The following is a 15,804-nucleotide window of genomic DNA, read 5'->3' on the forward strand; positions in this document are numbered from 1 at the left end:
CATTTTGTTAGGAAAGTCATTGACCTCTATAAATGTGTTGTTTGAGTTACAGATGCTTTCAAGGACATATTTATTGCTTTTGTTTTAAAATCCGTGATGTAATATGCATTTCTTCCTTTTCCGAGATCAGATGCAATGGGATGCGTTCAGGGTTTTATGGCCGTAGAACATTTCTTCCTTTTCATCATCCAATTGCACACAGGCACTATAAAAAGAGAAAATACAAGTAAGGAAAGGTAACTGCCTTTCTACAATGCAGTTATTCACTTGCACATTTTTGTATTTGTAATCTGAGACTTGGAATGGTTAGAATTGAAAATTTCTATTTTTTTTTTAACTTTTATTTAATGAATATAAATTTCCAGTGTACAGCTTATGGATTACAATGGCTTCCCCCCCCCCATAACTTCCCTCCCACCCGCAACCCTCCCCTCTCCCGCTCCCTCTCCCCTTCCATTTGCATCAAGATTCATTTTCAATTCTCTTTATATACAGAAGATCAATTTAGTATAAAGATTTCAACAGTTTGCACCCACATAGAAACACAAAGTGAAACATACTGTTTGAGTACTAGTTATAGCATTAAATCACAATGTACAGCACATTAAGGACAGAGATCCCACATGAGGAGCAAGTGCACAGTGGCTCCTGTTGTTGACCCAACAAATTGACACTCTAGTTTATGCGCCAGTAACCATCCTAGGCTGTCGTCATGAGTTGCCAAGGCTATGGAAGCCTTCCAAGTTTGCCGACTCTGATCATATTTAGACAAGGTCATAAAAGACAGAGTGAGGATAGTAACCAATGATCCTAAGAGTGGCATTTACCAGGTTAGAACAATTATACAGCATTAAGTGGGGAAGAGGACCATCAGTACACACATGTTGGGAGTAGAGCCATTGGTGGTAGAGTAGAGGTTATGATTACAAAGGAATGAGGCCCAAGTGCACTAGACAGGGCCTAGAACAAAGGACAGAGTCATTATTAGAGGAGCTAAGAAAGGTGCTGTCTAAGCTACAATTAAGTTTTCTGATTGAGAGGCAAATAGAACCTGATAGAAGGGGCTTGATAATAATCTGGTGGGCTTTAGGCCTTGTAAGTTAAGAGGCCCAGAACAAGAAAGAAAATTTCTATTTTTAAAAAAATTTTTACAATAAAACATATTTGTGAAGTCAGATAATGATGAAAATAAAAAAAAAAATTGGCTGAAGTCCAAGCAAGTCAGAAATTTTGTGTATTATTGACTCTGATGTAGACTGAACAATTTATGAGCATAAAGGAGGAACAATTAGTAAAGGCGTTATTTAAACCTTTGTGTGGAGTCAAAAACATCAGCTTTGATCAAAGGTGTTGGTATTTGAAAGTGATCACTTCCTGGTGAGAAGTATGAGGCTGTCCAAGTATATTTACCCGCGAAGACTAAGATCAGTTTTGTTTCACAATTGATTGCTCAAGACCTAGGATCAAAGCTGTATTTTCTAGTTCAGAAAACTATTAATTGCGAAAATAAGGTTCAAGCATAAAAATGATGATTCTTCTATTTTAGTGCTTCTTATAAAAATTAATGTATCACTTTGGCTGTGATATTTTGAATGAAGATAAATGATTTGATGGGAGCTTTGGGGGTCATTGCTACTCATTGAGATTCACTTTTGCATGTGTGCTAGTATGTCTGTTACTCAGATACCAATAATACAACATGGATACCAGAAACAAAATTTGAGGTCTTAAGTCTTTATAAAATTCAGGAACCTACAGGATTTCCCTAGAGCAAAAACTTCTTTGATAAACCAGGCATGGCCAACAGTTGAACTTGACAGCTTTGTATGGGTGTTCCCTCAGCTGTCAACCTTAAGCCCAGACACTCTCCATGGCCTTTCTCTGTGAAGTAATTTCTCTTCCTCCCAAGCTCATACTCCCATAGCTGGCACCTACTTTCCATTAATTTAATCAGGCAATGTCAAAGAATGTGTAGACAAATAAAAGTTACCTGTTTTTTGAGAGAGTTGTTGATCATCTTTGCATACACATCTAACTTTGTGCTTCAAGAAGTTATTTTTCAGAAAACTTTTAAGACACAGAATCGGGGCTGGCGCCATGGCTCACTTGGTTAATCCTCCGGCTGCGGCGTCAGCATCCTACATGGGTGCCGGATTCTGTCCCGGTTGCTCCTCTTCCAGTCCAGCTCTCTGCTGTGGCCCAGGAGGGCAGTGAAGGATGACCCAAGTGCTTGGGCCCCTGCACCCGCATGGGAGACCAGGAAGAACCACCTGGCCCCTGGCTTCGGATTGGTGAAGCTCCGGCCATTTGGGGAGTGAACCAAAGGAAGGAAGACCTTTCTCTCTGTCTCTCTGTCTCTCTCTCTCTCACTGTCTATAACTCTACTTGTCAAATAAAAAAAAAAAGACACTGGATCATTGGTTCTTGTGCTATTACTGTAACTTAACATACTGACATAACCTTATAGCAATGTCACACTCAATTTTTTTTTTCTAGTACAGTCATGGTCTTTTCCACTATTATGCCTTGCTTGTGCTCATCCACCATTTCTTTCATCATTCATTTAGTGAAGTTTTCATCATTCATTTAGTGCAAGTTTTTTTGTGTGTGCAAGTTTTTTAAGATTAATTTATTTATTTGAAAGTCAGAGCTACAGAGAAAGAGGGAGAGACAGTACAGAGAAAGAGAGAGATGGGGGGGGGGGTACAGAGAGATCTTCCATCTGCTGGTTCACTTCCCAAATGACCTCAACTGCCATGGCTGGGCCAAGCCAAAGCCAGAAACTAGGAGCTTCTTCCAGGTATCACCCATGGGTGCAGGGGCCCAAGGACTTGCACCATTTTCTACTGCTTTCCCAGGCACATTAGCAGGGAACTGGCTTGGAAGTGGAGCTGCCAGGACAGGAACCAGTGCCCATACAGGATGGGCAGGCAGTGGCTTCATCCACTACACCGCAGTGCTGGTCTTCAAGGGGATTTCTTCTCTTGGAGCCTCCCTCCTGACTGCTGCGGATGGAGCTTTCTCATTTAAATAAATCTCTACTTCTTCATCATCATCATCAAAAAAAAAAAAAACATTCATTTGGCCAACCTAAAACTTGCTCTTTTGAATGTTCAACTGGCTTTAATTTCTCATTTTTCCATGACATATTTTTCATTACTTCACACAACAGAAATCCCCTCCATCAGAGCCCTAGGTGTAGTTAGTGCTCCACAACTTAACTTTGTCTCCTGCTTTCCCAAATTTTTTCACAGTGTGCACCAGTTATGTTGTTCCTGAGATCAGTATTGACCACTCTCTTGACACTATGAAAAGCAAGTGTTCTCTTGCGTTTCTACATCTATTGTTCTTTGAAACAAGAATTTTATCTCAACCTGTTTCACCAAATTTATATCATTGGTTTCTTCAGATACATGTAATGTGTCTCCCAAAGTGTCTAATCTGCTGCAGTCATATGGGGAATATGTAATTATTGCTCAAATTATTGAATTTTCCTAAATCACATGGCCCTGTTCAGAATCGTTCTTAAAAAGCACATTGAAGAAAAATAATCAGAGCCTTCTGAGACACATGGCTATTCATAGCACATTTTTTCCAGCAAAACCTGCTTTTGGTAGATCTGGAAAACACTGTAAGCTGAAACAGGCTCATCACAACTGTGATGCCTAAAATCCCCAATAAGGCTGACTTGCTCATTGTGCCTCTCTTTCCAAAATTGTTCACTGTGATTGAGTCAGTGCTCTAGTCCTCTGCCTTGGGCATCAGAAGAGCTGGAATAACAGAGGGTAGAGGGTGTTCCAGTTACTTCTATGTGCATGGTATGTACTGGAGACATGTTAATGGTCAACTAAGCAGAGAATGCTGGTAAAAAAAAAAAAAGATTGAATTGTTTCGTGTAACACATGCTAAATCTGATTGTGGGAGAAGTAACAATGGCAAATTTATTTGAAGGCTCAGTCCTGTACATGAGTTTGGAAATCAGAAATTCTGTCTACCTGTCTAGGTTCTGTGTGCTCACCTGACACAGAGAAATGGGTCCCATGAGCTCCCCATGAATTGTTTTCCTTGTAAACATGACAGTAATATTGGTTTGTTGGATGCACACAACAGTGTCAGGAGTGATATTTGAAAAAAAAAAAAAAAGAACAGTAGCTCTCTGGATCTGCACAATTGTAACTCTTTGTCTGACTGAATTTTATTATCTTCCACCATAATTCATGATTAGGAATCGAGGAGAGATCAATTTGCAACTGAAAATGAACAACTCACTACGTACAGGAGCTTAAATTGTGCTCTAAAATCTTGTAGTGTGATTTCAGCAACATGCAGATACCTGCTGTCATCTCCCTGCCCTCATCACCATCTCATCATCCTCTCTTCATATATTGAAAAAAGGCACTTTGGGATTTATGTGAGGAGGGGAAGAAAAATATAGGCAATTTTTTTCTCAATCTTTTGGTCCTTACTCTGTGAAACTCAGTGATGCCTGAAATACAGCTGAGGTGAGGGTGTGGGGAGAATGGGGTGAGACCTTTCTCCTCAATAAATATGAGAGCAGTTACCCTGGGAATCGGGTTTTCACAGGACTTCAAGGACTTTAAACTGTTCGGCCGAGACCTCTCTTAGTGCATTGTTAGCAGACAAGTTTCATGCCAGCGTCTCCTACATAAATACCAATTGAGCTCTCTTGAAATTGGCCACAAGTATATTTCATTCCATTATACATGTAATAGGAACAATGAAAAAGCTTTCTCCCTGTTAGGCTTTTCTATTGCTGATCTAAAATACCTGGGAAAAAGCCCATCTAAATCTAACCATCTAATCTAAGAAAAGATTGGTCTCTTTACTGGTTTAATAAGGGCAGTTTGAGTGTTCACTGATGCTGAGCCACTCTAATTATGTTAAAGGAGGGATATGGCATCAACAGAAAAGTTGCACCTGTACATACACGAGCTCACATACTTATGTGAACATACATCAACCTCAGCTACTGTCTTCTCCCATCTCCTTACTTCTTATGAGACTCCCATGTGATATCAAATAGTTAGGAAGATAGGTAGATTTCATGGCTACTGTAGCTTTATCTCCATGTCAAAATGTTTACTTATTTATCTGAAAGACAGACAGAGAGAGAGAGAGAGAGAGAAACTGAGAGAGAGAGAGAGAGAGAGAGAGAGAGAGAGAGAAACTGAGAGAGAGAAATATGCCATTCTGCTGACTGGTCCACTTCCCAAATGCCCACAGCAGTACAGGCTAAACCAGACTGAAGCCAGAGCCAGGAGTTCCAGCCAGGTCTCTCACACAGGTGGTAAAGGAGTAGCTGGGACTTGAACCAGCACTCCGTATTCGACGTGGATTTCCCAAACAGTGGCATCATACTTCCTGCCCACAGTGTACCTTTCCATAAACACCACGTGTTAGGCCATGTGAAATGCGTCTAGGTGTGAGAATGAATGTGTGTGTATGTTTGGGTGTGTATTCACTCAGTATTTTTGTGAATGGAATCCTCAGAATGATTTTCCTACCCTTAGTTGTATATGATGTATTATTAGGCACCAACGAGTTTCAATTAAGACTGACAGGACCACTGAGAAAAAGAGAGGATTGTTTCTGAAGTGTTGTCCTTGCCCCATTCATAGTGTATACCCCTGGATCAGTAGGCTTACTTTCTTGGTATATGTTCTTTACGAAAAAATGTGGGCCAAGAGATTCACTCTTTGGCACATATGACAAACCTACGCTCAGAACCTACACAAAACCATTTCCACTTTAAAAAGAATATGACTGGCATGTCTTCTGGAATTGTCTGAGGCAAAATTTGCCTTAACTGAATCAGATGGAAGATTTTTCTCCCATCTCCAAGTGCCTGCCTCCTTAGACTTCTGCCACCTGCCCCGCCCTTCAATCTTTGCTCATCTGTGTTTCACTTCAGGGCTCAAGCAAAAGCTGACCACTGTCTTCCTCTCTCTGTGCTCTTTCCCCTAATTTTCTGTTTGTTTAAATATGTTATTTCTTATTTGCTTATTGACCCAAATGAATCATCTGGATCAAGAATCTTTTAATGGGCTGGCGCCATGGCTCACTAGGTTAATCCTCTGCCTGCGGCACCAGCACCCCGGGTTCTAGTCCCGGATGGGGTGCCGGATTCTGTCCCGGTTGCTCCTCTTCCTGTCCAGCTCTCTGCTGTGGTCTGGGAGTGCAGTGGAGGATGGCCCAGGTCCTTGCACCCTGCACCCAAGGGAGACCAGGAGAAGCACCTGGCTCCTGGTTTCAGATCAGCGCGGAGCGCCGGCTGCAGCGGCCATTGCGGGGTGAACCAACAGAAAAAGGAAAACCTTTCTCTCTGTCTGTCTCTCACTGTCCACTCCGCCTGTCCAAAAAAAAAATAAATAAAAGATAAGAAATAATCTTTTAATGGTAAATACAGGAAACTGTAGCCAAACAGTGCTGCCCTTTATTATTTATGATCATGAATGGGGTCTATATTGTTTGTTCCTTAAGGAAATCATTTAGTATTTTCTTATTGCTAAGTTTTTTCTCACTTAAGGACACAGGTATCATTCTCATGAAAAAAAGGAGAAAAAAAAAAAGAATATGATTTCTGCATTCCCCTCTAGAAAGGCTGTCTCAGGATACAGAAGGGACTTTGTGATGTCACCTCTGTGTCGATGCCGGTACAGCACAGAAGTGATGATTCCTTGTCCAGGGCAGAGGGACTGATTTCTCTGGTACCTTAGAGATTACTTGATGAGGAATTACTAAAATCTAACAGTTAGTTAAGTCCCCCACTGTAAGCTTCGTCTCCCTTTGACTTATGGACCTCTCCTGGAGCTCAGAAATTTCTCTAATGTGGATAATTACAGCGATGGCTGGCCTGAGAAAAGAGGCCGCTGAAATGGGCTTTGTGTGATTCTGTTAATTGCTGCTGTAGACAAGCTGCCTGGCCCTTTATTCATGCCTCGCAAACCTTTCATCAAATGAGTAGATTATTTCTAATGCACATTAGATAGGATGAACTCATCTCCCAGGAAGGGCATTATGAGACAGTGTCTTTTTTTCCACCGAGCTAACAAACTTGCTTTGCATACAACCTCAGCTTCTAGTTGGTATTGCTAGAGATGGGCCTTAGGATTCTTAACATTCTGCTAATAGCCCAGGAGCAAAACAATGCATTGGTTTATGGATTCTGATTTGATGTTGGTTGCAGCTATAGCATGTCAAACAGAAATAATTGCTAACACAGTGACATATGTATCTAACCGAGGTCATTCTATATAAGTATCGAATATGTAGCTCCTGCTTTAAACTCTAGAGGCATCCTAAGGGTTAAAATGGAAAACTCTGAAGTCAGAGGTCAAGGTTGAAATCATAAAAGGAAAAAGCAAAATAGTATATTAAAGCTTGGGCACACGTATTATCCCACTTCCTGCTCTAGGGAGGACTGAACAAGCGTGACAATGAAATGATCTTTCTAACTCAGAGGAAATATGACTCTCTTTGGAAGACAGCGTATGACTAACAAAACGGAACTGATGGCAATGGAGATAGTGGAGGTTATAAGGTCTGTGGCTCCTAATGCTCTCACTATTTTCTAAATTGAAGCTGCTGCTTATTTTTCTGAGCTGGGTTTTTATGATCAGACAGAGTTATACATTTCTTTGTTTGCTCACCCCCATGCCTTTGACCCAGCAGTACACAGAGCAGCCATCAGGAGCAGCTGGAATTAGATTCCTGTATTCACTCCACCTAACAGTAGGCAGCTGCTGAAGGTACAGCCGGCAACGAAGGAAAAAATAAAACAACTGAGGTTGAAAATTTATTAGAAATGTTAAGTCTCAGAAACACACATGATCTTGATGAAGTCCTTGCATTTTGCACCATAATTTTTTCAAACATACAAATGCTTTCATGGATTTTGAAAGAGCTGAAGCTTTGAGGGAGGGAGAGAGGAGAAGCTTGTCCATGCAGCACGAAGGAGATGAAGGAGGAAAAGTAGCAAAGAGGAGAACTCTCTGCTAAGTTAGCGAATTTTGGAATTCTGATGCCAATGTGGATAGGTTTCAAAATCATTTCAAATCTTAGTTCTTGTTCAGCAAGAAGAGATGCAAACAAATGGCAAGCCACATTATGGCTGAGCAGATTCAACAAATTCATGAAAAAGTAATTAAAAGATGTTTAATGTATTGCACAAAAGTTTGAAAGCCATGCACAGATGATTTCACAATTTGCACTTCCTATGAAGCTTTTGAATAAACATCCTGTGTGTGCAAATTTATATTATTATCTCTGTGTGTGTATTTGTGGGAGTGCGATCATGGGGTTGAGGCACAAGCACTATAGGTAAACTTACAGACTTCACATGTCATGGATAGATAAATACATCCCTCATTTGTAAATGAAATTTATTTCTTGTCACCAACAGTAGAGTTCATACACATTTAAACAAATCTGAAATCAGAAACGTTCCTGTGTATAATTTACAACATAAGTGCTACACAATTATCAAAATAAAATTATAAATAAACCTGGTATCTGCTGAAAAAGTGGAAAATCCATTTATGTGTTTGTTTTATTTTCATAATGTATCAGAAAAAGAGAAACTAGTTGATGTCCTAAAGTGAAATAAATTATTTCATACTTCACATTTGTCATACAAAGAAAATTTTAGATAAATGCTGTTAAGCTTAAATTAGATGATGCAGCTCAAGGGGATGTCTTCTGTCTCCCAGGGACCTCCTGCTTTGGGTGGAATTATTTCCCGTATGTGAGATAGGTGGCAGTGCAATGGTGTAGTGCTGCTGTGCACTAACTGCTGTACAAGACAGACGCCATAACTGTTGTTCCACCTTCCTTCTCAGCTAGCTGTAATCTAGAGCATTTTGTCTTTAGTCCCATAAAGCGTTGAATTAACCTGGAAAAACTAAAGCAACATACTGCTATTTCCTAAGCTGTGAGTCTGAAAAGCCATACAAATTATTTTAAACTAACTGTAAAACTCAACAGAAGAAGACAGAGTGCTCAAGTTTAGACTCACATACAAATGGAGGGGGTTGTTAGAGTCAGTGTTAAAAAATGGTCTTTGAAATTAGTAGTGAAAGATGAATTATTCACAAAGCATGCATTGTTGGAACTCGTCTGACACTTAAAGAATGGGAAGGAGAGTCAACGCCTTACTTCATATGATATAAAACATTCAGACCGGATAAAACATGCAAAGATAAAAAAGTAAATGCAGAATATGCTAGAAAATGTGGGCGATAATTAAAAATAAACATATGAGAGATTATTAGTTGAGTAATAGCCCTTTGAAACACCCTACATAACATAAAATCTAAAAAAAAGAAAAAAAAAACTTGAAAATAAATGAGAAAAGTGCATATATTGTGCCTGACATCTATTTGGAACTCTATTATAGTAGATAAATAGGTCCAACTTTTGATTGAATCAACCTGAAAAGTAAAGAGAGGCCATAGGCCTAAAATATATTGCATGTAAATACCTCTTAAAAGTGAAGATTGAATTGCTGCCTTCAACAATGTCTTAGTGTGTATTTTTGCAAAAAATGCGTGACCACGGGTAGAGTTCATACAGACATAAATGCTCAAGTGTGTTCATATGCTATTCCAGTTTTCTCACTCTTCATCTACCTTTGGTTCTTAAAGTGATCATGCTTACTCATAACGCGTTTCAATTTTCTTGGAAAATTTCTATGTGCCAGAGCCTGTTTTAGGTGCTTGAATATGTAGCACTAAAGAAAATCCCCTGCGCTCTTGGCCCTTTTCTTCTAACAATAATGAATTATTTTCACTAAGAGGTGATCTGACTGTGCATCACAGGAAGGCCTTGCTTCCTTTCAGTTGCCTTCTCCAGTCTTCCCAAAACCCACTAGAAAGTGTTTCTTGTATGCTCTTCCACTCACTTGTGTCCCACACTAGCACCTCCCTGACGGGTGCCCCTTGCTCAGCACAGCCCTTGTTACTGTGCCCTGATGTGCCAGTGGCGGCCTTCTGATTACTCTGAGAGCTACCTTGAAGTAACTGTTTTATGTTGCATTCCTCTAAAAGATTCATGAAAGAAACATGGACACAGGGACTTTATTTTGGAACTGATATCAGAATATATAAAGTGGGGAACTGAGATAGGCAAGGGAGGCCAAAATATAACACAAGTGTTTCTAAATATAACATGTATGCTGGATGCTGTAATGAGGGAACATTTGCAGGGCACTCCTCTCTAAAGCATACCTCAGGATTATCCCACAGAGGGCAAGGGTGCAAGTTCCAGGAGGAAAATAATGACCACAGAGGTGGCCAAGCAGGCAGCAACCCAAGTCTTCCTGTAGGAAGCCTCTGTGTGGACAGAAGACATGGGGGTGGGCCAAGGGAACTGGTTGAAGCAGCCCAGCAAAGAGCAGGAGCAGAGCCTTATCTCAGGCTTCACTGCCCTGTGATCCTGTAGAAGGGCGGGGGTCACTCGCTTTTAGTCCTGTGTATCCCATGCTTTCTCTTGAGTGGCAAAGCAACACAAGCTGGTCTGGGGGTTCCAGAGAGCCTCAGCTTGGTTGGAAGTAGGATTTGGCTCCATGCTCTTAGCCCATCACAACTCCCCTCCAGCCCACTAACGAAAAAATCAAATATTGTCGGTGAAACAAACAAAAGAGAATTTCTTCAGTGATACTTCCTGTGGTTTCACCATTGTGTTCAATGGCTATATCCAGAAGATAAGCCTGCATGTAAGTTTCAGTTTGGAATGAGACTCTAATATGTCTGTGTGCCTCTGTGTGTGTGTGTGTGTGTGTATACTACATGGGGGAACGGATTCAAAAAATAACACATGAGGTGAACAAATCCTACTCAACTTTATTGAAATGACAAGAACACAAGACTGTGATTCAGAACACATGCTATTTCTGGGAAGTTAAAGCACTGCCAACATTTCTTTCTTGGGAGAATTTATGACACAGAAAATTTTGAAAGGAGACCCTTAATAGTTAGCTACTTCATAATACTTTGACCTGAGGACTCATTTAATTTATACTCTCGAGAGAAATTTTTGAATTTCTGCCCTTTCTGAAGGATATGGCATGAATAGCTCCCTGGAATTTTGAGTACAATTTTTCCTGACTACTTGCTCTATATAACTTTAGCTTTCAATTGAATATGAAAAATAATTTTTAGAACAAGACTTTTGTAAAGAAGACTAGATTTCCCAACATTCAGGAAGCCATCAAGAAGTATGGAAGATCTCAAATGCTCAAAATGTCCTTTCAGGCAGATTCCAGAGTGCAAGGGAAAAGGAAGACATATGCTAATGATTAGCATAATGGCTCTGAGAAAGGAGAGTGGAGGAGTCTGCAGGTGGGTGGGATTCTAGTCTATGCATGTGACCCACTTGCAACTTTGTTCCTATGGTTTCAAAGATGAAATGCATTTCTTGGTCTTTGAGAAAAGCAACTCCAAAAGGAGAAATTGAACACACTCCACAAAAAAATGGGAGATGTAGCCACTCCATATTATGGCAACATTTCATGGGTCTGTGTCTCTTTCAGAAGCAATGATTTGAATTTCCATCTGAGATACAGCTTGTCCTTAAAAATGACATCTTGGGTTAAGCTGCCAGTTGTTACATCAGCAACCCAAATCAGAATGTAGGAATCTTGGCTGCACAGCTTCTAGTCTATCTTCCTCCTAATGTGCCTGGGAAGGTAGCAGAAGATTGTCTAAGTAGTTGGGTTTCTGTCACCCATATGGAAAAGCACAGTGGAGTCCTTGGCTCCTGGCCTTGATCTGGCCTGGACCTGGCTGTTGTGGCCTTTTGGGGAGTGGACCAGCAGATGAAAGATCGCTATCTGACACCCTGCCTTTCATGTAAGTAAATATGCAAATAAATAAATAACTAAACAAATCTTTTAAAAATGACACCTTTATAATCTTGAATTTGGAATTTTATCTAGAAACAAAGATGCCTACTGAATGTCATTTTCACAGAGAAATTTTGAGTAAAAAAAGTGAGCAGTGGTATTAAATAAGACCAGTTGGAAAGCTTTGGATGTGAATAAGAAGCTCATAAGTTTCATTTTGGAGAGTGTAAGCCATTATGAAAATCAAGCATACAACATTTCCATCCACTATTATATAGTCAGTCAATAGGTCATGCAGCGGATTCAATTAAATAATGCCTGAACTCCTACAACTACCCCAAGTTAATTTCCCAAAAGGTCATCTTGGTATATAATTGTAAATTGCATTTTTGGCTTTTATTGCACATTCTAATTGTGTCTGTGATTGTCAATCTGATTGCTGCAGGTAGCAGATGTTTCCTATTTGTCCAACTTTGTCTTTAACTATCACTTCTGACTCACCATCTTTTAGATAAGTTTTTTGCATAAATTACTTGAATAAACCAATGTTCCCAACTTTGAACATGCTTTTTCCTCTTAATATGGTACTCTTCTCCCTTTATTAAAGTTAGCTTTCACATTTCAACTCCACTCAATTATGACAGTCTGTAATCAATCAAGAGCAGATCTCATCCAAATACCCAATGTTTAAACACCTTCACTGGTCTCTCCTGCATTTATCAGCACTTATGGTCTTATATTCTTGTATGTACCTGTTTATTTTCAATCTCATCCAATATACTGCATGATTTGCACTTTTAGTTAGAGTCCAGCCCCATGTAATCATGAGTGAGGGGTGAGTGACTATGAAAGCCTAGGGCATCACTGAATACTACTGTATATCCACATTACTGTATACTTAGGCACTATACACTTCAACTACATAAAATTTATGGAATGATTTTTCTTTTATTAGTAATATTAAATATAGAGCTATAACTTTTTTACTTTACTAAAATTTTAATTTTTAAACTTTTTGACTCCTTTGTATGCAGCCTTAGCTTAAAACACAAGAACATTGTACACAGATGTTTTATTTGTGTCCTTTTCTATAAACTTTTTCCCTTTTTTAATTTTAAGAACTTTTTTGGTAAAACTAATACCCAAATGTTAGGCTAGTCCTATACAGGGTCGGGATAATGCAGGTCACTGTTTTCCACCTTCACAAGACATTGCCTCAGGGGTAGTCACGTACATTGCCCAATCATCTCTTAGGATAACAGAACCTTCTGGAATGACTCCTGGAGACTTGCCTGAAGGTCTCCTGGGGGAGGTACCAAGGTGTCACACTTTACAGGAATACCTGTGAGGGGTTCGGTTCTTTTTTTCCACCTAAGTTTGATTGTAAGCAGATAATGCACCATGAATATTATCTCAAGTAATGAAAATCTTTCAATGTTGGAAATTCATGCTTTCAATATTTTAAGGAACCCATTGAGGTCTACAAAAGCTTATGATGTATCCTTCATTGTGAATTTTCTTATTGGTTCTTCCTTTTTTTTTTCTTCATTTTTGTTTTGCATGTTTTGTTTTGTTTTTGTGTCTTCTTTACCTATGGGTTCACTAAGCAATGTGATTTTTTTCAGCTTCATTATAATGCCATGAAGCCACTATTGTATATGCAGTCCACTGTTGACTGAACCATTAGCATATAATGTATGACTATAGCAGACAGATATAGGTAGATAAATAAACAGAGATAGAGGTTACCCAATGGACAGAAACACAGATGCATTGTTACATAGATACATAATCCAGAAAAGGAAGAAAAGCTGTGAAAATTGAGAGGAAGGATCTTATTGGGAAGACAAGTATTTCTGATGCATAAAGTTGGGTAAGAACACACGGGAGAAATTAGCATTTATTCTGGTCCTTTCAGGATTTTTTTAAAGACTTATTTATTTATTTGAAAGTCAGAGTTACACAGAGAGAGTAGAGGCAGAGAGAGGTCCTCCATCCAATGGTTCACTTCCCAATTAGCAGCAATGGCCGGAGCTGTGCTGATCCGAAGCCAGGAGCCAGGAGCCAGGAGCCAGGAGCTCCCTCTGGGTCTCCCACATGGGTGCAGGGGTCCAAGGACTTGGACCGTCATCCACTGCTTTCCCATGCCATAGTAGAGAGCTGGATTGGAAGTGGAGCAGCTGGGTCTTGAACCGGCGTCCATATGGGATGCCGATGCTTCAGGCCAGGCCATCAACTCACTGTGCCACAGCTCTGGCCCCCAGGATGATTTGTGAATCCAGTCTAAGAGTAAAACATTCCAGATTGAAAAGGCTATAAATTCAGTGCTAAATGCAAAAGGTTAAGAAAATGAGATACATAATTTCCTTGTTTACATCAGTCTCTCTAAAGTGAAGGGAAATAATGAAGAATTGGGCTGAAAAAGATAGTAGACTGGCCCTTATGTAGTTTGTAACAGAAGTGAAAGGTGAAGAACAGCACCTTGAACACTTTTAAGTAGGAATAAACCACCAAGTTATATTTTTGGCACAATAATCTGAAAGAGGTTCTTGAAATATGGCATAAGAAAAGATAGCAATTTTTAAGAAATAACTACTGTCACCGATCAGGGAGAACATATGATATTTGTCCCTTTGGGACTGGCTTAATTCACTCAGCATGGTGTTTTCCAGATGCATCCATTTTGTTGCAAATGACCGGATTTCAATTTTTTTCTGCTGTATAGTATTCTATAGAGTACATGTTCCATAATTTCTTTATCCAGTCTTCTGTTGATGGGCATTTAGGCTGATTCCATGTCTTAGCTATTGTGAATTGACCTGCAATAAACATTAAGGTGTAGACAGCTCTTTTATTTGCCAATTTAATTTCTTTTGGGTAAATTCCAAGGAGTGGGATGGCTGGGTTATATGGTAGGGTTATATTCAGTTTTCTGAGGGATCTTCAAATTGACTTCCATAGTGGCTTTACCAGTTTGCATTCCCACCAACAGTGGGTTAGTGTCCCTTTTTCCCTACATCCTCGCCTGCATCTGTTGTTGGTAGATTTCTGTATGTGAGCCATTCTAACCAGGGTGAGGTAAAACCTCATTGTGGTTTTGATTTGCATTTCCCTGATTACTAACTGAGCACCTAAACGGAAACCTGTTGAAGTGAAATGGACACCATGAGAAACAATGACTTGATCAGCCTTTGTCCTGACTGTTGAGGAACAACTTACTACTTTATTCCTTTTATTATTTTTTTGTTCCACTTAATACCATTATTTAAACTCTTTAATTAGCACACAATTATTCTTAGGTGCTTAAATTAACTGAAAAGTGATCCCCATTAAATATAGGAGTGGGAATAAGAGAGGGAGGAGATGTACAGTTTGGCACATGCTCAATTGGATTTACCTCTAATGGTAGAGTTAGAGATGTGCCAGGGGATTCCAATTCAATCCCATCAAGGTATCAAGGTGGCATGTACCAATGCCATCTCACTAGTAAAAGTGATCAGTTTCAGTTCATAATTGATCACAATGATAGGATTAAGAGTCAAAGGGATCACATAAACAAGACTAGTATGTGCTAATACCAACTGATAGAATTAAAAAGGAGAGAACGACCCAACACCGGAAGTGGGATACACAGCAGACTCATAGAATGGCAGATGTCCTAAACAGCACTCTGGCCTCAGAATAGCCCTTAATGCATTTGGATCCAGCTAAAAAGCCCATGAGAGTATTTCAGGCATGGAAAGCCAAGACACTCTGGCAAAAAAGAAAAAAAAAATGACCTAAATGAAAGATCTCTGTGAATGAGATCCCAGTGGAAAGAATGGGTCATCAAAGAAGGAAGAACCCACTTCCACTTTGACTATGGCCTTGTCTAAATCAGACTGGATTTGGTGAACTCAATAGGCTTCCATAGCCATGGCAGCTCATGAGAAGAGCCTTAAGTG

This window comes from Lepus europaeus, chromosome 12 (genome assembly GCF_033115175.1).
Source record: "Lepus europaeus isolate LE1 chromosome 12, mLepTim1.pri, whole genome shotgun sequence".
Classification (NCBI taxonomy): Eukaryota; Metazoa; Chordata; class Mammalia; order Lagomorpha; family Leporidae; genus Lepus; species Lepus europaeus.